Genomic DNA, 23,585 nt, shown 5'->3' with positions numbered 1-23,585 from the left:
AGCCCAGCAGGTGGTGGTAAGCGAGCTGACACCACACCAACCACTGTGGGAAGACACCAAAGACACAGGGATGGTCCCATCTGAATAAGCTAGGTCTTAGCTCTAGAAACAAAGGCCAACTGGTGTGGACACCCTGGGTCAGTGGCCCATGGCACTCCAGCGGCTGGAGATCCCTGATTCCTGGGGTAGATCAGGGAAGGTAAGTTAGCATCACCGTGGAAAGATCCGTCTGATGCCAAAAGGGTTTCTTCAGGTCCCTCATGTGGGGATCTTCCCTGACATGTCTCCAACTCAGTGCAGGATGCTCCCTCTTCCAGGATCTCAGACACCGCAGCCTTTTACTAATGGCTCTGCTTGATCTGGGCTGCCAGGTTACTTAAGGGCAGGGGGAGGGATCCTGGGAAGATCTTCAGGACTGGCACACAGATGGCACCCAGTAAACAGTGTGGGAGGAGTGCAGGAAGAAAGAGTCAGGCCCGGGTCTCTGACGACCCGAGTAATTCTAACATGGGCCCAACTCCAGGAGAGTAATTCTAACATGGGCCCAACTCCAGGAGACAAGAGTAGCTCCTGCAGCTTTCTCTATCTCCACGTCCTCAGCATGTGGCACACAGCCTGCAGAACCAGGAATGAACCAATAAAGAGAAAACCAGGGATGCTTCTGGAATTCTTCCTTTTGGGGCTGGAGAAACAGTGATAAGATCAAAACAAACACTTGGGGCCTCAACCTCCTTCCCAGTGAAAGGATGGGGGAATGTGGAGGGAATGACCTCCATTAAGGCAGGAGGTCAGGCAGAGGATGCGGCTCCAAACCCGAGTGGATACCTTTTAGCTGGCTCCTCACTTGAAAATGCAAACTAGTGCTCAATTAAGAAAGAGGCAGCTGCCAAACTGAGGACCCCATGTGCTCACGTCCCAGGGGAAACCAAGGTCAAGGCTAGAGAGCCAGGCTACAAGCTCTCTAGAGACTCAAGAAGTGCTTGCTTCTTCTAAACCCTGACCTTGGCAGGATGTCCTCACAGCATTCTGGAGATTAAGACAGGTGAGGAGAGATAAAGAGAGACCACAGGGACAGGATCAAATCAGAAACCCAGAAAAGGAAAGGCAGTGAAAAAGCCATTACACCCTGTGCTGCTGTCCACAGGGGAGGCCTTGCAGTTAAAAATCCAGAAAAGCTGGCAGGATGGAATGGCAAGGGCCTAGGTCAATCTGCTCCAATCAAGTACTGGAGACAATGATCAAAAAAGGAGTACTCGAAGCCACAGCACTCCTGCTGGAAATATGAGAGCCTCTTTCTTCTCTCTGTACCCAGGAAGGAAGCACAGGGGTGCCAGTCTGTCCTGCTGCAACTCCACCATCAAGCTTGAGGTGCTTTCTGGAGACAGGCTGGCCTCTGGGGCAGGGAGGCCAGCGGCTCTCTCAACAGCCAGGTGGGTGCACGCAGGAGGCTGTGAGTTACGATGCACCCCCTGCCCCCTGCTCCAGTGAGTTGAGAAAAGCAGCTGCTTCATCAAAGCCTGAGCTAATTAGGGCTGTCTCTGCCATCATGTGCCCAAGAAACACTCACCCAAGACAGGCAGGGGCTAGGAAAAGACAACAACCACGCTGAGAAATTCATGAAGATGTCAAATGCTGTTTCCCAAAGAAGGAGGGAGGGTGAAGCCACCTTAAAGAGCATCACCGACGAGCAGCATCACTCACAGCCCCCAGAAAGACTTCCAATCTGCTGAGGGTAAGGCCCAAGGAAGAGAAAAACAGCTAATAAGCCCTGGAAGACCAAATCGGAGACCTTACAGGAATGGAGGGGCACACTGGGTCCAGGGAATGGAGGGGCACGCTGGGACCAGGGACCACCTTCAGGCTTCCCTGGGCGCATCCCAGGGCAAGAGCTTTGTCACCAGCACAGGCAGTGCTGGGTGAGGGAAGCCAAGTTTGGATGCAGAAACCTGGACTCTGTCACCATCTGTCCCCTGGTAGCAGGGGAGGTAAGGTGCAGAGTCCTGAGGAGATCAAGCCAAGGCCTTTTACAGGCAGGAGTGAGATGCATTCCTGATACTTGGTACCCACAGAGCCTCCAGTGCAGACGAGTGAGGGCCTCACAGATTTTGCATTAGGAGAGATCCAGAGGCAAGCTGCTGTTTGGAGAAGCCCCGCAATGTAGGACAGACCCCTGGGGAAGGTAAGCACTTGCCCTCTGTCTCCTAACATTGATGAAGACAGGCCCCACACAACATATACAACAGACCACATAATGGGTCAGCAAAAAAAGACAAAGACCCTTAACCCAGGCCGGCAACAGTGACTCCATACAATGGGCTCACACGGGGCAGTGACCGTGGGGATCCCGCTGCACACAGGTCACGATGACTCGGACCTTACCTGACGACACTTAACGATGACAGTAGTTTCTAATGACAGATTTCAGAACAAGTGAGTGAGTGAAAAAAAGAGAAAAAAAATATATATGTTATTGTTGTTGTTGTTATGTATCATAGAGTCGGAAGGGACCCATAGCTGATCTTCCAGCGGGTTTTCAGAAGCAGTTCGTCACAACGGGAGGAGACTGCCCATCCTCGCACGGAGCAGCTGGTGGCCTCAAACCTTGCAGCACAGTTTCTTGCACTAGGCCACCAGAGCTCCATATATATATATTTTGTCTGTCAGAGACTCCTTTAAGTCTAAACATTCAGATTAAAACAGACTAGGAAGAAGGATACAGGCCATGGTTTTTGCAATCACTTGTTATGCATCAGAGAGTTGGACAATGACTAGGGAGGATAGAAGGAGAATTGACGCCTTTGAGCTGTGGTGCTGGAGAAGAGTATTGAATGTACCATGGACTGCCAAGAAAACAAACAGATTCATCCTAGAGAGGGTTAAACGAGGCTGCTCCTTGGAGGCAAGGATTCTGGGGCTTCGCCTAACATACTTTGGACATGTTGTAAGGAGAGACAGGTCTTTAGAGAGGGACATCATGCTGGGTAGAGTAGAGGGACAGCGCAGGAGGGGAAGACCCTCTATGAGGTGGACTGATTCAGTGACTGGGGTAATCAGGATGGATGTGTCAGAGGCAGTGAGATTGGCACAGGATAGAGCAGGGTTTAGGGCTGTTGTACATAGGGTCGCTATGAGTCGCAAGCGACTCGACGGCACATAACAACAACAACATATATATAATATTTATATTTTTATATTTATGTATATATAAATAAAACTTCAGTCACACCAGGGATGGCTCTGAATCTAAAGTCTCTAGGAATTCAGAAAAAGGGAAGCCTTAGCTGGAAGCATGATGACAGCTGCTCAGGAGAGGTGAAACTGCATGGGCCCTGAGGACAGGTGAGGGGACTGCTCTTGGCCGAAGAAAAAGCAGGCACTTAGGAGATGCATGAGCCTCAGAAACTGCCCTAGTATTGGGGGAAATGAGGCTGAGAAGTATGGCTCTCAGCCAGAGCCCAATACAGGTGGCAGGGGCTGGCAGCTGTGCCAAGGAGGTCTGCGGGCTGGGACTGAGAAGGGACAACACAGGACTCAGACTGTCCAGCAAGCAGACAGGCCGCACTGAGTGTGGTGTCAGAAACGAGAGCCACAGGTATCCTGACACCAGAGCGTCCAGCAGCAGGGGATGGCCTAGAAGACAAGCAGGGGACAGGGTGAGCCAGGCAGGGCCTCCTTCCAGAGGAGGCAAGCTCTGGATGTGGTATGTACAGAAACTGCCAGCGGTCCTTCTTTTCTGCCTCTGAGCATGGACACCCCTTTCCTCCCTTCCTCTGAGAAAGTTTCTTCTCTCAGTATAATCCAATGTACTGATCCCAACTCCCTATACTACAGGGCTGGGCCATCAAAGCCTTTCCATTTTCTACACTGGAGCTGTGACAGACAGATAGACAGGGACACTCTTCTCCAGGAGGCAGGTCAATGCAAGCCAGGAGCCATCTACAGCCACACCAACAGCAGACTGATTTCCACCCACCCACGCACCCTCCCTCCCTCAGGCGCACTTTCCCATCCATCCCCATGAAGGAAGCTCATTTAGAATAAGAATGAACAGAGTTCAAACAAAGTACACTAGAGGGGAAACTAAAAGAGCACGCCTGATGACCTTTTTAAAAAGGAGCTGAGACCACTTTCCTATGGCAATAAATCCACCTTTTCACCTGCAGCAGAGAGCCCTGTAGGACCTGGTGGGTGGACCAGACTAAGGCCACAGTTTGGGTTTGTGCAGCTGGAGACCTTTTCTTATCATCAGCTTAAAGGGATGCCTACTCTCACTCAGGGCCCTGCCCCAGGGCTCTCACAGCTTCAGGAACTCCTCAGACATGAAGCCTCCATAAAACAGGCTGCCTGAAAGCCAGCCCTTCATTGCTGCCCAGTCCGAGGGCAAGGACACACAGCAAAGGAAGGATGGCAAGAAATCCAGTCCGTGACCATGATGTCCCTCAGTGAACCCACAAGGGCGCAGACCCAGGCTCCTCCAAGCAGCCTACCTCACCGGCCCTCAGCCATCACTGTCCTGCCCTAAGAACGAACCCTCCCTCTCAAGGCAGCTCGGCTTTTCACTCTGGAGGCTCACCATGGTGTGATTTTGGGGGTAGAAATGGCCAAAAGAGCTCAAGTGGGCTCTAAGGAAGAGCAAAAGTAGGTGTTGGGTGGACAACCTTTGAACAATGGCTGTGACCTTGGGCGAGTACCGTCACTTCTGTCTCCACACCTGTGAAGCAGAGCTAAAAATACCTCCTGATAAAGACAGAGGAGCTAATGAATGCCAAAATGCTGGCCACCGAGTTGTGGCTGAAAGATCATAATTACAGAGGGTGTCCTACATTAAGAGGACAAACCATATTCTTCAGAACTCTACTGAGCCCAAATGCCTCCAACACACACATGCCATCCCCGTCCCTGCCCCAGCCAACAGGCCCAGGCCCAGAAATGCAGATCATGCCTGGGGTGAGGGACAGTAAGGGGGGTGTCCTAACAGCTGAGGATTTGAGCGGGTTAAAAGAGCAGAGGCTAGTATGCCTCCAGCTGACATCAGTGGAGCTGGTGTGCTCAAAGTCAACAGAAGGATATTAAGGATGTAGCTCGTCTCGATGCGATAAATGAGAATAAACCTTGTTCAGAGCTAAGCCGGCTGGACTGAATAAATACCATTAGCACTTGGATTACTGGGATATTCACAATCAGCAGGCAAGTCAGCTGTCTGTGTGCAGAGGGCTGGCAGCAGCTGCTACTCTGTAAATCATAGGGGGTAGGGGGTGGGGGTTTGCATAAAAGGAAGTGATTGCATTTGCAGAAACCAAACCAAAAGTTTGGGTCAAGGTGGCAGTGAGGTAGGCAGCCTGCCAAGGTCAGAGGTCGTACTTCAGCTAACTAGAGCTCAAGCAAGTAGGGAGAGAAATGAGCTGATCCAGGGTAAGCAGCCAAGCGGTCCAGGGCCCACGCTGCCCGCTACAGACCCACAAAGTGCCCTGCTCCATACCAGCACCCCGCACAAAAAGATAATTCAGGACCCTTTGTTAAAAAATAAGGAAAACGTCAAGAGCAATATGGCCAGGACAGGGCCCTTCTGACCATGGACCGGGTCTGAACTCACAGTTCACAGAGGTATGCACAGAAACAGTGCGGGGTGAACAGAAATGATGAGAAACGAAAAGGGGTTTCAAGCTGTGGGAAAAGAGAAAAGTTGGAAAAGACAAAGTTCTGGGATGGGCAACAATGATTAGGTTGGTGTGTTATTTGGGGGATATAGCAGCATGAAGGTGAAACCCCAGAAACTGAGCCTGTGTTATCCATACTCTCACTTGAAACACAGGACAGGGCTGAGCTCTCTTGAGTCCTCACATTATTTCTAAGACAAACAAATATTTACTGTTGTCTTCTTGAAATGTCCCTAAAAAGACACTGCGCTGCGGTGTGAAGAGATGTCAGGCTCAGCCGTGGTCAGGCTAAATGCAACACTCCTGCCTGGTGAGTGTACATGTTCACCAGCTTAACCTGCAAGAGTCCTCCTGTGGTGCCTTCATGTCTATATTCTAGTCATTGGCTTTGCTCATCTGTCACATACAAGGACCTATAGAAGGTATAATCTGAAAAGAGGTAGATTCAAGAAAGATGGATACTGGCCTAAACATCTAGGGATCTATAAGGTTAAGTAATCAATCAATTAACCCATCAAATATGGACAACTATAAACTTTTTCCACAGGAAGGAGATGCTCCCCCAAGGGAAACAGAATCTCCGTCCTAATGACATGTAAACCAAATCCACTTCCATTGAGCCAGCTGGACTCACAGTGACCCAATGTCATGTTTCGAGGCTGTAAATCTTTGAGAGAAGACTGCAGAGAGACTGGAGTGTTAGACTTGACGGTCTCTCCGTTAGCACAACATACACAGAATGCGCCACACCACCTAAGTGAAAAGGAGGCATAATGTGTACTGTGACATAACAAATATTTTGTTGCACTGCTAACTGAAAGGTCAGAGGTTCAGATCCACCACTTACTTCATGGGAGAAAGACAGGCAGTTTCAGCTTGTAAAGATTTACAACCTCAGAAACCAGAAGGAAGGGCACTATGAGTCAGCACTAACTCAAGCACAGTCTGCTGTTGGTTTTTTAGGTGTGGTGTAAACACATTAGGCTCCTCAGAAAGTCTATTTGGAGACCAGAGAAAGGTGAGGGTATCATCCACCCATTCATTTACAGATCCCATCAGAAGCCAATCGAGTAAGCAGTGGGACTCAAACTCCACCACAATTACAGTGCTCACTTGGAGGCCTCATTCCACCCACCTGTATGTGATAAAAACCTGTACACTTCTGGGGTGCTAGGAGGGAATTATCCTGACGGACATCTGGTGGCTCTCAATTTTACCTCTGCATTTCAATAACCAGGGACAGTTAAGAAGGGAAAACAAAAACAAAAACAGAAACCAACTATCTTTTCAGACTGGGCATTTAAAAGTAATCTCAGAAAAGTTATTAGACCAAAACAAAAACCAAAAACACAAAACCCAAACACCACAAACAAAAAGCTTCACAAAAGTGGTAAGGATAAGAACTCCTGCAGAGATTCACCAAATATTAACATTTTGCCATATTTGCTTTTTCATTTTCTCTCTCTGTATTTTGCATATATTATTTTCTTTTCTGAATTTGAGAGTAAGTTGCAGATGTTATGTGCAAAACAACCCTATGCACAACAACTCTGTGCACTGCTCTATCCTATGCAAACTTATAGTCTCTGACACATCAACCCCCCAATTACTCCAGTCACTGAGTCATTCCATCTCATCCAAAGTCTTCCTCTCTTGCACTGTCTCTCCACTCTTTCAAACATGATGTCCCTTTCTAAGCACTGGTTCCACTTCGCAACATGCTCAAACAAGCAGCCTGGTTACACCCTCTCCAGGACAAACCTGTTTGCTTTTATAGTGGTCCATGGTATATTCAGTATTCTTCTTCAGCACCACAGCTCAAAGGTATCAATTTTCCCTAGTCATTGTCCAGTTTTCTGATGCACAGCAAGTAATTGTGAAGAACATGGCTTCTATTGTTATTGTCGATTGCTTTCAAGTAGAGCAGGACTCATAGCGACCCTATGAACAAAAGGCCTGAAGCCCCTCTACAACTATCGACATTTAGGCACACCTTAATCTCCAGACTGACACTGTTGCTCTTCAGTACTCTGGAGAGGTCCCTGAAAGCAGATTTTCCCAATGCAATTAATCTTTTGATTTCCTGGCTGCTGGTACCAAGAGTATTGATTGTGGAGCAAGCAAACTAAAGCTGTTAAGAATCTCAGTCTCTTCACTATCTATTATGATGCTGTAAATGGCCCAGTGGTGAGAATCTTTGTTTTCTTGATGTTGAGCTTTAATTCATATTGAAGGCTATCAAGCACTTCAGTTCCTCCTCAGTTTGAGCAAGCAAGGTTGTGTCATCTGCGTCACACAGATTGTTGATGAGTCTTCCTCCCATCCTGATGCCACATTCCTCTTCATACAGCCCAGTGTCCTGGATGATTTGTTCTGAATATAGATTGAAAAAGTATGGAGACAGAATACATCCCTGCCTTACACCATTCTCAATTTTGAACTATGCCATGTTTCCATGCTTTGTTCTGACAACTGCCTCCTGGTCCAAGTACAGGTTTCCAATAAGCACAACCAAGTGTTCTGAGATTCCCATTCTTGTCACAGTCAGCCACAGTTTGTTGTCATCCACATGGTCAAATACCTTTGTACAATGCAACACATACAGACATTCCTCTGGTGCTCTCTGCTTTCAGCCAAGATCCATCTAACATTAGTTATAATATCCCTAGCACCCTCATCTGTTTCAGTGCAGTATACATTATTGAACCCATCTTTCTCAGTCTCTCCCCAACCCCAAGATCAGTCCTGTTTTACAACAGTGGCACCATGCAGTATTTGTCCTTTTGTGACTGAGATACTTCACTCAGCATAATGTCCTTCAGAGTCACCCATTTTGAATAATATTGCATAAGTTCCTTGTTTTTCAATGCAGCATAGTATTCCATTGTGTGGATATACCACAGCTTCTCTATCCATTCGTTTGTTGATGGGCACTTAGGTTGTTTCCAACTCCCTGCTATTGTAAACAAAGCTGCGATAAACATGGGTGTGCATATATCTGCTTGGATGTTGGCTATGGTCACTTTGGGGTATATTCCCAGTAGTGGAATTGCTGGGTCAAATGGTATCTCTATTTGCAACTTTTTGAGAAAGCACCATATCGCCTTCCACAGTGGTTGCACCATTTTACACTCCCACCAGCAGTGAATAAGGGTTCCAGTTTCTCCACAACCTCGCCAGCATTTGTTGCTTGCTGTTCTGTTAAATTTTGCTATTCTGACTGGGGTGAGATGATATCTCATAATTGTTTTGATATCTCTAGTCACCTTTAATCTGGAAAACTTCCATAGCATGTCTTTGTCTTTTATGACATTGACGTTTTGTAAGAGGAAGAGTACTTACGGTGTAGTTATGGTAGAGTGCCCCTGACTTGGGTTTTGCTGATGTTTTTCTCACGACTAGACTAAGGTTATGCATTTTGGCAGGAATGCCATAAAATCAATGTTGTCTTCTCAGTGCATCTTATCAAGAGTCATATGACATCAATTAGCCCAGGACTGGTCATGGATCACTTTGATTGATCACATTCATTTGGCTACCGCAGTATCTGCCAGTTTCCCCCACTGTACGGATTCTATTTATCTCTTTGAAATTTTCAGTATTTTGTAGAAAGAAGTTTTGATATTATGAAGATTATCAAGCTTCCACCTGCTAGTTTTTGCATTCATTGCCAGTTTTTGCATAAATAAATGAATTCCCAATACCATCATTCCTTCTATATTAATTTCTGACAGTCTAACTGAAGAAGTTTTCCTTCTTGTCCATCTACTTATTAGTTCATTCATTATTTATATCAGTATGGATTCACGAATTTTTATTTAATTCATAGGTTACAAGTTATTTCCTTCAATATTTATTTAATTTATTCAGAGAGTCTTTTCATGCTGGCTTCTGTGTCTTTTTGACATATTTCCATCATTCTTTGAGCCCTTCCTTATCTTCTGGCACAAGATGTTCTTGTCCTAGATCTTGTACTTTTCCTGTCCCAGGCTTGGATTCAGCCACTTCTCCAAGGAACACCTGGGGACCTTTTTTAAAAATATCAATTCTAAATCCTACTCTACACATACAAAATCAAAATCTCAGAGGACAAGGCTCAAAAATCAGCTTTTTAAATAAATGTCCCACATGATTTTTACCAGTAAGCCAGAACAGTGTCTGAGGACCAATACCCAGGATAACAAGACTGGATGCCTAAGCTTTTACACAGCATTTCTGACATAAGCTGCTCAGCACTTGAAAAAAAAGCACTTTTATGCTAGTTTTCTCAAAAACTATTTTAAATGCCAGAACATTTATTGCAGAACTTGCAACAGTTGCCCTCCTGGGTTTTGGTGTTGCTCCTTCACGGAATCCATGAACGACTCTGCGGTACACAATCTTTAGGTGCTTCATATGACCAGCACTGGTGGCATTTTGCCTTCTAGCCCTGGCACTCCAGTTATACTTTCTCTTGTGTGTGGCAGGGCAGCCACCCTTGTCACAGGTGGACTTCTGGAGGTGGCAGGCCTTGAGCCAAGGTGGGGGCAAAACCAGTGTGAGTCTTATTGCAATGCTTTCCTTCATCATCTTATTCTGCGGCCAAGACCAAAGAGACCAGAAGAGAAGGCATTTCCTCTATATTGCATTTATGGTAGTTTTAAGTGGTTCCAATTATTAGAAAAACATCTTCTGGTAGTGAGATAAAATCTGCTTTCCTGAAATGTCTTCCCTTTGGTCCAAAGTCCATTTTCTCAAAGAAGAAAGATAATCTTGCCCTGATATGCCACTCCTCCTGAAGTTTAAGAGCAGTCAACTGCCCAGAGCTCCTGCCTCATAATCTGCCATCACTGAATTCTGCAAACATTCTACATGTGACTGAAAATCCTTTACCTCCCTGACAACTCCCTTTTGGAGGCTCCCTGTGTGATAATGAATCACTGCTGAGGTGGATTCTAAACCTACAAGGATGGCTCCAGTATTGCCAACCCCTTCAGCATCCAGTGGGCTCAGACTCCTGTGGCTCTTCCCTTAGTGCCTCAGGCCACATCTACAGTTTGGGCGGTAGCATCGCAGAACTGACAGTGGACATGCCTACCAGTGAGCATGCTCCTCTAATGAGTCACAGTTCCTCGTCATGGCTCTGCACGCAAGTATGTTGTTGTTGCTAAGGTGCTGCTGAGCTGCTTAAAACTCACAGCAACCCTATGTACAGCAGTCTGGAATCCTGTTCCATTTTGAAACACAGCCAACTTCATTGTCTCTGACACACCTTTCCCCATTACCCATCCTAGTCACTGAGTCAATCCATCTCCTCCAGGGTCTTTCTCTTTTGTGTTGTCCCTCCAACCTTCCAACCATGTCTTCCTCAAAGGACTGGTCTCTCCAGGAAACATGCCCAACGTATGTCAGGCAGAGTTTCAAAATTCTTGCCTCAAAGAAGCAGCCCGGTTTCACCCTTGCCAGAATGAACCTGTTCATTCTCTTAGCAGTCTATGGTAAATTCAATACTTTTCTCCAACACCACAACCCAAAGGCATTGATTCTTCTTCTGTCATCTTTAGTTACTGTCCAGCTTTCTGATCCATAGCAAGTAATTGCTAAGACGATGTTTTGGATCAGGTGCACCTTGGTCTCTAGACTGACACTGTTGCACTTCAGTACTCTTGAGAGATCCCTGACAGCAGATTTTTCCCAATGCAATTTGTCTTTTGATCTCCTGGCTGCTGGTACCAAGAGTGTTGATTGTAGAGCCAAGCAAACTGAAGCTGTGAACAATCTCAATCTCTTTGCTGTCTATCATAATGCTGCCAATTGGCCAGCTCAGTGATGAGAATCTTTGTTTTCTTGATGTTGAGCTTCAATTCATATTGAAGACTGCAATAATAATTATTATTATAGATATTGTCACCAGGCAATAAGCAAGCTAGAAACTGTATGGGAGGTATGACACTATATATTTGTTTCTGGTGGCGAGATTATTTTTTCTTTTTTTAAAAATCAATGCCTACAGCTTGCCTATAAAATTTAAATTTAATAACAATGACATAAACAAATGTTAGAATGCTACCTGAGTCCCGTATCCTTGCCTGTCACTCTCCTTTTGGATTCTCAGGCTGTCATGTATCCAACATACTGGTTCTCCTTTTCTGATCCCTGTCACCTGTCCCCGTGTTCTCACTAAGGACTAAAACATGTTGGTATTGTGACAGTCTGACATGGAATCCTTTGGTACATCACTACCATGAAGATTCTATTGACACTGAACTCTATAATCAAACACTCATTCGGTCTGACTGTTCAAGTAGCTACACATCTTTATGCCATTATCGCCATTTCTCTGTCTGATCCATTAGGCCAGGATGAGACTCTGTCAGACACTTTCCTGAATGCAGGCTTCTGTGTGTCTACAACATAGACCCAATCACCTAGGCTGACAAATCCTTCCAGGTAAAAAGGAAACTGGCAGTGGGGGACCATGAAGGAGCTTTCTGGGGTGCTGGTAATGCTATCTTGCTTGACCTAGGTAGCAGATACATCAGTTCACTTTTAGTAATTTATCAAGTAGCACCACTATTGGTGTAATTTTCTGTATGTGTGGGAAGAAAAAAGGAGAGAGAAACGTGAAGAAAGAAAAGAAACAATGAAGTTAATCTGGCAATACCTGTTCTTACTGAACTCATGCTAGTTTCAAAATATCAACTGCTCTCTCTAGAAATGGTGATAAATTGCACGTCAAAAACTTTCCCTGTAATACTGAAAACCAAAATAACTACCAATTATGTCTCTTTGTCCTTCTCCTAACTCTCATGATCCAAATATGGTCTCTCTTTCCTCTGTTACACACACACATAATTCTCATAATAATGTGGAGGTTTTTATTTGGCATTTGAATTTTCAGACTAAGTAACTGGAATGGCTAGATGATGAAATATGCATTCAAGATGCATTAATAATAGTAACTGGTGGCTAGAATAGAGCTCTGGTGGTGCAGTGGTAAGGAGTCATTTGTGCTGCCCACACAAAGTCAGGGGTTCAAATCAACCAGCCTCTCTATGGAAGAAAGATGGGCAATCTCCTCCTGTGCAATTTACAGCCTATAAAGACCCCCGGAAGGGCCAACTAGGAGTCAGTTCCAATCTGAAGGTATATAACAACAATAGAATGCAGAAATTGGAGAAAAAAAAGAGGACCGGAAGTGGGAAGATAAGGCTTTTGTGACAGAAATGAGGCCAGAGGCTGCATGACAGATTTTGCACAATGATTTGTTCATTGAAAATCTCTCTCTCTCTCTCTCTCTCCACCCGCCCCCTCCAGTGACTATACACAAGGACCTCACTTGATGGACTATATGGGAGTCAAATTGACTATATCTGTGTAAAGAGATGGTGGAAAAGTGCAATATTATCAGTCAAAACAAAGGCAAGACTGACTGTGGAAGAGATCATGAATTACCTGTATGCAAGTTGAAGCTGAAAAAAAAGGAAAACAAGTCCACAGGAGCCAAAATATGATCTTGCGCTTATCTTACTTGAACTTAAAAATAACATCAAGAACAGATCAAAAGATCAAAGACCAGATGAAGTGTTGGATGATATAAAATACACGGTCCATGAAGAAAGTAAAAGGTCATTGAAAAAAAAGGAAAAAAGAAGATACCAAAATGGATGTCAGAAGAGACCTGAAACTTTCATTAGGGTGCAGAGAGGTAAAAATAAAAAGAACAAAAGATGAAGCAAAGGACCTGAACAGATGATTTCAAAGGGCAGCTTGAGAAGACAAAGCAAGATGTTGTATGAAATGTACAAAGACTTGGCGTTAGGAAATTAAAGGGGAAAAGAAAACATGTTTGGAATTTCTCAAGCTAAAAGAACTGAATGATAAATTTAAACCTCAAGCTGCAATACTGATTCTATGGGCAGAACATTAAATGACAAGTGGAAGCACCAAAAATGAGGAAAAGAATAAACGGAGTCAACGTGCCAAAACTCAACTGTGGACACTAAAACATTTCAGGAGCTGTTGTTATTATGTGCCATCAAGTCTCCTGCAACTCATAGGAACCCTATGTACAACAGCCCTAAACCCTGCTCTCTCCTGTGTCAATCTTATAGTCTCTGGCACACGTATACCCATTATCCCAGTGACTGAATCAATCCATCTCATTGAGGGTCTTCCTCTCCTGCACCGTCCCTCCACCCTCCTAAGCATGATGTCCCTCGTCAAGGACTAGTCCCTCCTTGCAACATGTCCAAAGTAGGTCAAAGCTTCAGAATCCTTGCCCCCAAGGAGAAGCCTGGTTTCACACTTTCCAGGATGAACCTGTTCGATCTATTAGCAGTTCATGGTATATTCAATACTCTTCTCTAACACCACAGCTCAAAGGCATCAATTCTCCTTCTATCACACCTAGTCATTGTCCAGCTCTCTGATGCATAGCAAATGATTTCAGGAACTAGCGTAGGAAAATGAACCAACAGTACTGAAGGAAGAAGTTTAAGCTCAATTGAAGGTAATGGCAAAAAATAAGGCCCTAGGAATTGATAGACTACCAGTTGAGATTGCCAGCAAATAGATGCAGCCCTAAATAGGCTCACTATGTAACTGGATGAGATTTATTATCAGTTTCCCCCTTTAAAAAAAAAAGTGATCCAAAAGAGTACAGATATTATTAAACAAGTAAAATTTTGCTAAAGATTACTCAAAAGTGACTGGAATTGACAGGAAATGTCCAGAAATTCAAGCCAGATTCAGAAGAGACCACTGCACAAGAGATGTCACCGAACTGCACATGTCAGACGAATCTTGGCTGAAAGCACAGAATACCATAAAGATATGTACTTGTGTTGATTGACCATGTGTGAATCATAATAAACTATAGATGACATTGAGAACAATGAGAATTTCAGAGCACTTAATCATGCTTATGCAAAACCTCTCTAGATCAAAAAGCAGTAGTCTGAACAGAACAAAGGAATATTGTATGGTTTAAAATGAGCAAAGGTGCATGTCTGTGTGGTACCCTTTCTCTGCACTTACTTAATCTGTATGCTAAGCAAATATACTGAGAAGCTAAACTATATGAAAATGAACATGGAATTAGGATTGGTGTCAACATCTGCACTATGCAGATGACGCAACCTTGCTTACAGAAAGTGAAGACTTGAAGCATTTACTGAAGAAGATCAAAGACTACAAGCCTTCAATATGGATTATATTTCAATGTCAAGAAAACAAAAATTCTCACTGATGGAATGAAAGGTAACGTCATGAAAGATGTATAGATGATTCTAGTTATCAAGGATTTCATTTTACTGGAACCCACAATCAACAACTATGGTAGCATCTGTCAAGAAAGAAAAGACAGGTTGTACCAGGCAAAGCTGTTGCCAAAGTGCAAGAGCAAAGATGTCAGTTTGAAGACTAAGGTGTGCCTGAAGTAAGCCATAGTATTTTCAATTGCTTCATCTTTATGTGAACTAAAACTGACTTTCAGTTGTGGTTCTGGTGAAGAATAATGACTATACCGTGGACTGCCAAAAGAACAAACAAGTTTGTCCTGGAGAAAGTACAACCAGATGTTCCTGGAAGGCAAGGATCATGAAACTTCATCTTATGTACTTTGTGCATGTTGTGAGGTGCTAGTCCTTTGAAAGGGCATCATACTGTCAGTGAAAAAGAAGACGACCCTCAACAATTTGGACTGCCACAAGGAGATGGAGCATGGCAGAGGTATAAGGATGGTACATGACAGTGTAAAGTTTTCATCTGTGGTTCATATGAGTTGTAGTCAACTCAATGGCACCTAACAAGAACCAGATGCAAGGATGACAGAAGAAAAGTTGATACTTTTGAGTTGTGGTGTTAGAGAATAGTATCAAATATTTCATGAACTACAAAAAAGAACATGTCTTAGAGAGGGTGCAGCCAGAATGCCCCTTGGAGGTAAGGACGACAAGGCTTCATCTCACATACTTTGAGTCTGTTGCTAGGAGAGGCTATTCCATCAAGAGGAACCTCATGCTTAGAAAGGTGGATGGTGAGTAAAAGAGAGGAAGTGCCTCAATGAGACGGAGTGACACAATGACTGGAGCAGTGGGGTCAGGGGTGTCAGAGATGATGAGAACGGCACAGGACAGGACAGGACAGGGTTCAGATCTGTTGTTCATAGGATTGCGATGAGTCATATTTGATTTGGTGGCACCCAACAACAACAACAACAACCAACTTCTGCAGTCTAAAATTGATTGAACAAGCAATCAAAATGGAACTGGGGACTGGAATGCAAAAGTTGAAAACAAAGCAGAGGGAATGTGGTTGGAAAGTACAGACGTGGTGACCGAAATGAGGCTGAATTTTGTATCATCAATGATATATTCACTGCAAATACCTTTTTCAAAAAACATAAACAGCAACTGCATGCATGGACCTCATCTGATGGGAAAGACAGAAATCAGACTGACTACATCTGTGAAAGGATCATCAAGAAACTCAATGTCAGCAGTGAAAACCAGGCCAAGTACAGACTGTGGAACAGACTATCAATTACTCATATGCAAGTCTAAATTGAACTTGAAGAAAACCAAAACAGGCCCACAAGAACCAAAATACAACCCTCAATCAATTCCTTCCACCTGAAGTTAAAAATAACCTCAAGAACAGGGTTTTGAGGTACTGAACACTAATGATAGAAGACAAGATCAGTTTTGGTGTAACATCAAGAATATCATCCATTAAGAAAGCAAAGATCATTGCAAAGCTAGAAGGGGAAGAAAAGATCAAAATGGATGTCCAGAAAGACTCTGAAAATTGCACCAGAAAGACAAGAAGAAAAAAAAATGAAGGGAGGATATGCTGAAGTACAAGATGAACAGAAGATTTCAAAGGGCAGCTCAAGAAGACAAAGCAAAGTCGTGTTGTTGTTATATATTGTCAGAATATAAAAAGGGAAGAAACTCACTTTTTATATCTTAAGTTTAAGGAACTAAAAAGCAAACTGAAGCCTCAACTTGCAATCCTGAAGATGCTTCGGGCAAGATCTTAAATGGTCCAGGAAGCAACAAAAGACAATGGAAGGAATACACAGAGGCATTATACCAAAAAGAAGTGATCAACATAGAACTATTTCAAGAGGTAGCATATGATCAGAAACCAATGGTAATGAAAGAAGAAGTCCAAGCTGCACTGAAAGCACTGGCGAAAAAGAAGCCACAGGAATTGATGAAATAGCAATTTACATGCTTAAATAGAAACATGCAGCTGGGGACATGCTCACCAATCTGTGCAATGAATTTGGAAGATCGGAACCTGACCAACTGACTAAAGAGATTCTTATTTGTTTCCATTCCCAAGAAAAATGATCCAAAAGCATTGAACAATATCAGTAATAAGCAAGTAAAATCTTGCTACAAATCATCCAAAAATGGCTGGAATAGTACATCAACAGGGAACTGTAAAACATTTGAGCTTGATTTAGAAGAGGCCATGGGACCAGGGCTGTCACTGCTAATGTGAGATGGATACTGGCTGAAAGCCAAAGCTATCAGAAAGAGATGGTTATTTGTGTTTTCAAGATTATGCAAAGATAACTGATCCACATGTGAAAGTGTGGATCATAACAAACAATGGCTAACAATGAGAAGAATGGGAATTGCAGAATACTTGATTTTACTCATGAGAAACTGATACCTAGACCAGAAGGCTGTTGTCTGAACAGAGCAGGAAAACAGAGTAAGGTTTAAAAATCAACAAAAGTGTGTGTCCAGGTTATATCTTTTCTCCATACCTATTCAATCTCTACGCAGAACAAATTATTTAAGAAGTTGTCGTTTATGAAGAAGAATGTGGCTTTGGAATTAGGTGAAAATGCATCAACAACCTGTTGTATAAAGATGACATGATTTTGCTTGTTGAAAGTGAAAAGGACCTGAGGCACTTATTATAGAAGGTCAAAGAATATAGCCTTCAACATGGATTACATCTCAACATTAAAAAAAAAAATCAGGGTGCTCTGGTGGCCTCGTGGCAAGAAGCTGCACTGCAATCCCAGAGGTACATGGTTCGAATCCACTAGATTCTTTGCTGGAGAAGGAGGGACAATATCCTCCTGTACCAGTCAGATCCAATTTGACAATACACACACACACACACACACAAATAAAATATAATAAAATAAAAAAAAAATCCTCACTACTGGGCCAATAGGCAACATCATGATAGATCGGCAGAAGAGTAAAGTGGTTAGTGATGTCATCCTGCTTGAATCCAAAACCTTTTTTCCCCCCTATAATTATATTTTATTAATTTTCATAAACATTTACAGAGATTTTGGGTTTCCATTCATTCATTGTTGCACTATTCTCTCTACCCTCCTCCCAGTTTGTTCTTGTCCAAATGCCACAGTGCTTGTCAAAGCCAGTTCTGATTAATCTTCTTTGTCAGTGTGTCCTTTGCCATTCCCTATCACTCCTCCCTGAGAGAGACTTCACCCTGAGTCATAAGGAAAAGGGGATGGCGTATTCTCTTAGCTACTTCCTGCTGAATCCAAAACCTTAATATAGCACTCAAAAAAAAAAAAAGATGCGATGCATTGGAGAAGCTGACTCTTTAGGGGCTTCTCCCAGGTCCTAAAGGACAGCAATGTCAACTTGAAGATGAAGGTGGGCCTGATCAGGCCATGGTCTTTTCAATTACTTCTTATGCATCTAAAAGTTGGATACTGACTATGGATACTGACTAAGGATGACAGTAGAATAAGTGATGCCTTTGAGCTGTGGTACTGAAGAAGATTACTGAATATACCATGGATTATCTAAAGAACAAATGAGTATGTCTTAGAGGGAGTTCTGGTGGCCTAGTGGCAAGAAGCTGCACTGCAATCCTCAAGATGCACTGTCCAGATTCACCAGATGCTCCGCTGGAGAAGGAGGGCAATCTCCTCTTATGCCAGTTGGATCCAATTTAATGGTACAAAACAACAACAAAAACAAAACAAAACAAAGTATGTCTTGGAGAAGGTGCAGTCAGGATCTATCTAACATACTTTGAACATGTTGTTAGGAGAAATCAGTCCCTGGAAAAGAATATCATGTTTGGAAGGATGGAGGTCAGCAGAAGAGAGGAAGACCCTCAATGAGATGGACAGACACAGTAGCCATAGCAATGGGAACGAGTATATCAGATGGTAAGGATGTTGCAGGAGAGGCCAGGGGTCAAGTCTGTTATTTACAGGGTTGCTATGAGTTGTGGTTAACTCAACAGCACTTAACAACAACAATACGCTCTTGATCTTCATGTATTCTATTTCATTTTTGACAACTTCCAGTTTTCCTAGATTCACACTTGGTACATTTCACATTTGAATTATTAATGGCTGTTTATAGCTGTTTCCTCACTGTTTAGAGGGGTTTTATTTCAGAATGGGATGGATAATGCTGCTTCCTAGTCTGTCTTAATGTGGTAACTCTACTGAAATCTGTCTACCACGGGTAATCCTGATGGTGGGATAGCTTCCAATATTACTTGCATCCTGCAAGTCACTCCAGTACAGAAAACTGACAGACAAGTGCTGTATTCAACAAGAACAAATTATAAACACTCAAGCATATATATACCAAAGCTATAAAATAATCAGCAACATGGAAATCACCCCCTCAACACAAATCAATAGGAAAGCATTGTACCCCTAAGAGCAAACCATTAAAATATGTAGGTATACAAATATCAGGACTATAGCATTTCTCTGTTCACTGAGCAAATCTATATGCTGAGCAAATCATTAGAGAAGTTAGACTTTTAAGGATCAGAAGAGGACTCACTAACAAATAGTGTTATACAGACAATTCAACCTTGCTTGCTGAAAGTGAAAAGGATTCAAAATGCTTGCTGCAGAAGTTCAAAGACTATAGTCTTCAATATGTATTACACCAAGAAAACAAAAGTCTTCACCACTGGACATCATAATAGATGGAGGAAAGATTGAAATTGTCAACAATTTCATCTTGCTTGTATCCACAATCAGCATCCTTGGGACCAGCAGTCAAAAAGAAACAAGTGTTGCACTGGGAAAATCTGTAAAAGACTTTTCTTAGGTGCTAAGGCACCACAATGTGTTTAAAACGAAGGTGAATCTAATTAAAGCCATTATCTTTTCAATTACTTATGTATTTGAAAGTTGGAAAAGGAATAAAGATGACAAAGGAAGAAATGATGCCTTTGAGTTGTTGTGGTGTGAAAGAAGAGTACTGAATATTCCACAGAATAGAAAAAAAAAAACCCCAAAACCCCACCTACAAAAACCCCAAATAGATCTTGGAGAAAGTGAAAGCAGGGTGCTCCTTGGAGGTAAAGTCAGTGAAACTTCGTCTCACATACTCTGGGCATGTTGATAGGAGAGGCTATTTGTTGGTAAGTTATCACGCTTGGAAAGCACACTTGGGCAGCAAAAGAGAGCAAATGAGAGGAAGACTTCTAACAAGATAGATTGACACAGGGACAACAGCAATGAGCTTAAGTATTTCAGGGATGATGAGGATGGCACAGGACAGGGCCAGGTTCAGATTCATTGTTCTTAGGGTCACCAGGAGTTGTAGTTGACTTGGTGGGCCCTAACAATGAACTCTTGAGGTCAAGCTTCTCGTAACTCTTTGTTTTACTGTTTCTGGCACAAAGGTTACTGAAAGAAAAGTCAAAGGCAAGTTAAAGAATCAAGAACAGAGATGTCCTTTCTACCATTTGCTACACTGAGTCATGTGATAAAGGCAGTTGATTCAGCCTTCCTGATCATTCCTCTCACTCTCCACACTAACGCTCAAATTCCTTTGTTGTCCTTTGCATCTCCCAGGCCTTACCCATCTGGTATTCCTGACACTGTTCTCTGAGGTTTACACCTTTCTTCTCTCTTTGTTCTTGATAGAGGTTCTTTTCTCTGTCCCTCAGACAAAAGTGTCAGCACTAACTATTCCCCACGCAGCCATGTTCATTTCTTAGGTGTCTCTCTCTTTGTTCCTTGTAGTCATTACTTGTGACTCTCTTAAGCACATGTCATTTCTCAGAAAGTCAGTCATCTTTCCTCTAAAATCTTTTACTTAGAACTTATATATACATTTTCCTGTACCTTCTGAAATCTGCTTCCCCCCCAAACCCAAGAATTTTGCCTTTTCTTTGAATTCTTCAAACATGGTTCCCAACACTTTTACGTCACCAAATAAATTCTTTCTGCTGCTCAGAATATCATTTCAATGCGGTCCTTTTCCTTATTGTTTCCTTAACCTTTTGAGAGACAAAACTGTCAGAAAAGTAAATTAAGAATTAATTCAGATTCTTGTTTTTGTATGGAAAGAGATCTCTGGCTGGTAATGATTCACAGGACCACATCAACTTGTTTTGGCACCAATTTTATAATTTTATAAAAGTTTAAAAAGTCTCTTCACACGAAAGTAGAGGACATCTTACAGTAGGGATTGTTTTTGTGGGGGTTTTTTTGTTGTTGTTTTGGGGTTTTTTTTGGAAAGGGGAGACACTAACAGTCAATGATCTAGACTTCCCCCCACCAGCCACCCACTCCCCAAAAATCCAAATTCAACAAGCAAACAAGTGGAAACTTTTATAATCAGAGAGATCAGGGTTCATGTTCTAGTTACAGTGTTTTCAAGATGTGTGACTAGGATAAACTCTATCTCTTTGTACTCCAGATTCTTCATTTATAAAATGGAGGTTAATGAAAAAATTTATCTCATGGAATTGTTGTGACATTAAATATAAAATATATATAAAGATTATTACAATTCCTGATAAATACCAAGCAATCAAAGACAAGTTTTGTTATATGATACTACTTAATGAAAGTTGCTATTCTCCTTTTTCTCTAAAAAAAAGACAGAATGCCTGGCTTCTGGGCTCCGTGGACAGTAGTTCCTCTTCCTGCTCTCCTCCACCACAAAGATTCTTTCTCCCGTAGCCCCAATCCAACCCAGAGGGAATATGGATCCTATCCCTTGCACTAGAAGAGTGGGGAAAGGCATGGTTCTGTCAGGATATCCAACAGGAAATGAGGGGTAGAAGAGCGTCAACGGCAGTACCTGCACATAGCAGTCCCTCAGAGCCCAGCACAGAGTACCTCTCAGTCAAAATCACAGTAAGAATCCCAAGGGGCCCACTATCAGCAACCCAGTGGCACTTGTTTTACCAAAGACCTTTATTGAGGAGTCTTACCACCCTCCATCCTGCAGTGGGGGACAAAGAAGACTGCATCACCTCCCAATGAGTGGTTCTACAGTCACATTCTTAGCCCTTCTGGCTGGATAGACAAAGACAGCAAAAAAAGAATTCATGGGGGAAGAAATGCAATTAACAAGCTGGAGAGGAAGATTGGGAGAAATTATCAAAGCAGCTAATTAGAACTGGCTAAAGGGAGACCACAGGGTGGGGAACATGGAAGAGAAATTATCTGTAGCCTATAATTACTCAAAGAATGTCTGTGTAATTGTCTCAGGCAAACGGAGTGTGGTCAGGTAGGAGTAGCAAGGTTAAGCAGAAGAAAATTCAGGCTAAGGCATATGGGAAATTTTTCCCACAGTGAGATTTATCAAGTTTATTTGTGAACACAGAGATTTTTGGTCATTTATACCCACTGGTGATAGGACTATCCCACAGGTGCTTGGAGCTGGGCAAGAGCAGGGTAGGTCAGGTCCTAATGGCTAAGAAAGGGCTCAAGGGAAACCAGCAGCAGACCCATGCTCCATGCTCCAGGGAGCCTCTGCAGCTCAGGAAGGAGCTTCCTTACTCCTACAAATCTTACTCTTTAGTTTTGAAATGTGCTACGAAATCAATCATCTTCTCCCTAAGCACTTTTCATTCCTTCAGTCAGAGTCAATGGAATTAAGTGGGGCTGATTTTGCATTTTCTACACAACTGTAAAAATGTTTGCGGATGAGCCATCTCTTAATAGCGAAAGAAAAGGCAATGATCGTGGGATGGTCTATAGCTGAAAATGACAACATTGAAATGCTTCATTTAGAGGATTTGGAAGTCGTATAGACTACAAATCTATCTGCTTTGCAACATACATAACAAGTGCTCAAAATATCCTTTGTTTGCTGACGTTCTGTTCAGATATTTAAGATTTCTGACAGTTTAAATATGGTGAACAATATGGTGAACCATACAAATATTTTGCATCATCAAATCCTTATGAACAATTAGTTCTAGTTCTAAGAGGCAGGGCAAGCACAGCACAGGCATAGGCTGGTTTTCTGTGTGGGCCGTTCAATATGGCCTCCCTGGTCAGCTACATTTCAAAGGGATGGGCGTATGCTTCCAGCTAGCATGGCTTTCCTATCCCCAGCTGCTTCTCTGGTATTTTAAGAGGAGAAAAACTAAGGAAGTTGATGTTCAGACTCCCAAGGTGGAGAGGATTTCTTTCCAGGATGAGAAACAGGTAGAGCTTTTCCTGACACTGATGTTAGAACCAAACTTGGAGATCTGACCTTCACCTAAAGTTCTTTGGCCTGACTCAGGGGAAGCAGGAATCCAAAGGGAAAGTGAAGGCTGCCCATTCTGTGGAGAACTTGAGGAGCTGGAGGAAAGTTCCAATTACTTACAGCTTCCAGAGACAAGATGATGGATGGCTTTGATTGTGAACATGCTATTTATCTGAGGCTCCTTAATTAGTTGGTTAAAAAATACTGATTGGACCTAGAGTGCACAAAGTCCTCAGTTAAGTATCCTAGGGCCAGCCTTGGGGTTGGGGAGAGACTGAGTAAGATGGGTTCAATAATGTATACTGCACTGAAACAGAGGAGGGAGAAAACTGTTTAAAAGAGATATATGACTAGGTACTTCTGTCATCACAGGAGTCTAGAGCGAGGGCTACATGGTGGAGGGGACCTGGGGGAGGGTTTGTAAAACAATGAAAGAATCCTTTCTTTTACTTTTCCATAATTTTTGACT

The 23,585-nt window shown here is 43.0% G+C and overlaps 1 protein-coding gene across 1 annotated transcript in view; it reads right to left on the bottom strand.

Annotated features, from left to right (window-relative positions):
• SIL1 (SIL1 nucleotide exchange factor) overlaps positions 1–23,585 on the bottom strand; it is a 350,503-nt gene that overhangs the window by 5,614 nt on the left and 321,304 nt on the right. The gene's annotated exons all lie outside the window — the stretch shown is intronic.

This window comes from Elephantulus edwardii, unplaced genomic scaffold (genome assembly GCF_000299155.1).
Source record: "Elephantulus edwardii isolate Elephantulus edwardi_28Jun2011 unplaced genomic scaffold, EleEdw1.0 scaffold00095, whole genome shotgun sequence".
Taxonomy (NCBI): Eukaryota; Metazoa; Chordata; class Mammalia; order Macroscelidea; family Macroscelididae; genus Elephantulus; species Elephantulus edwardii.
Note: the sequence above shows the minus strand (reverse complement) of the source record. Positions and strands in the feature narration are given on the sequence as shown.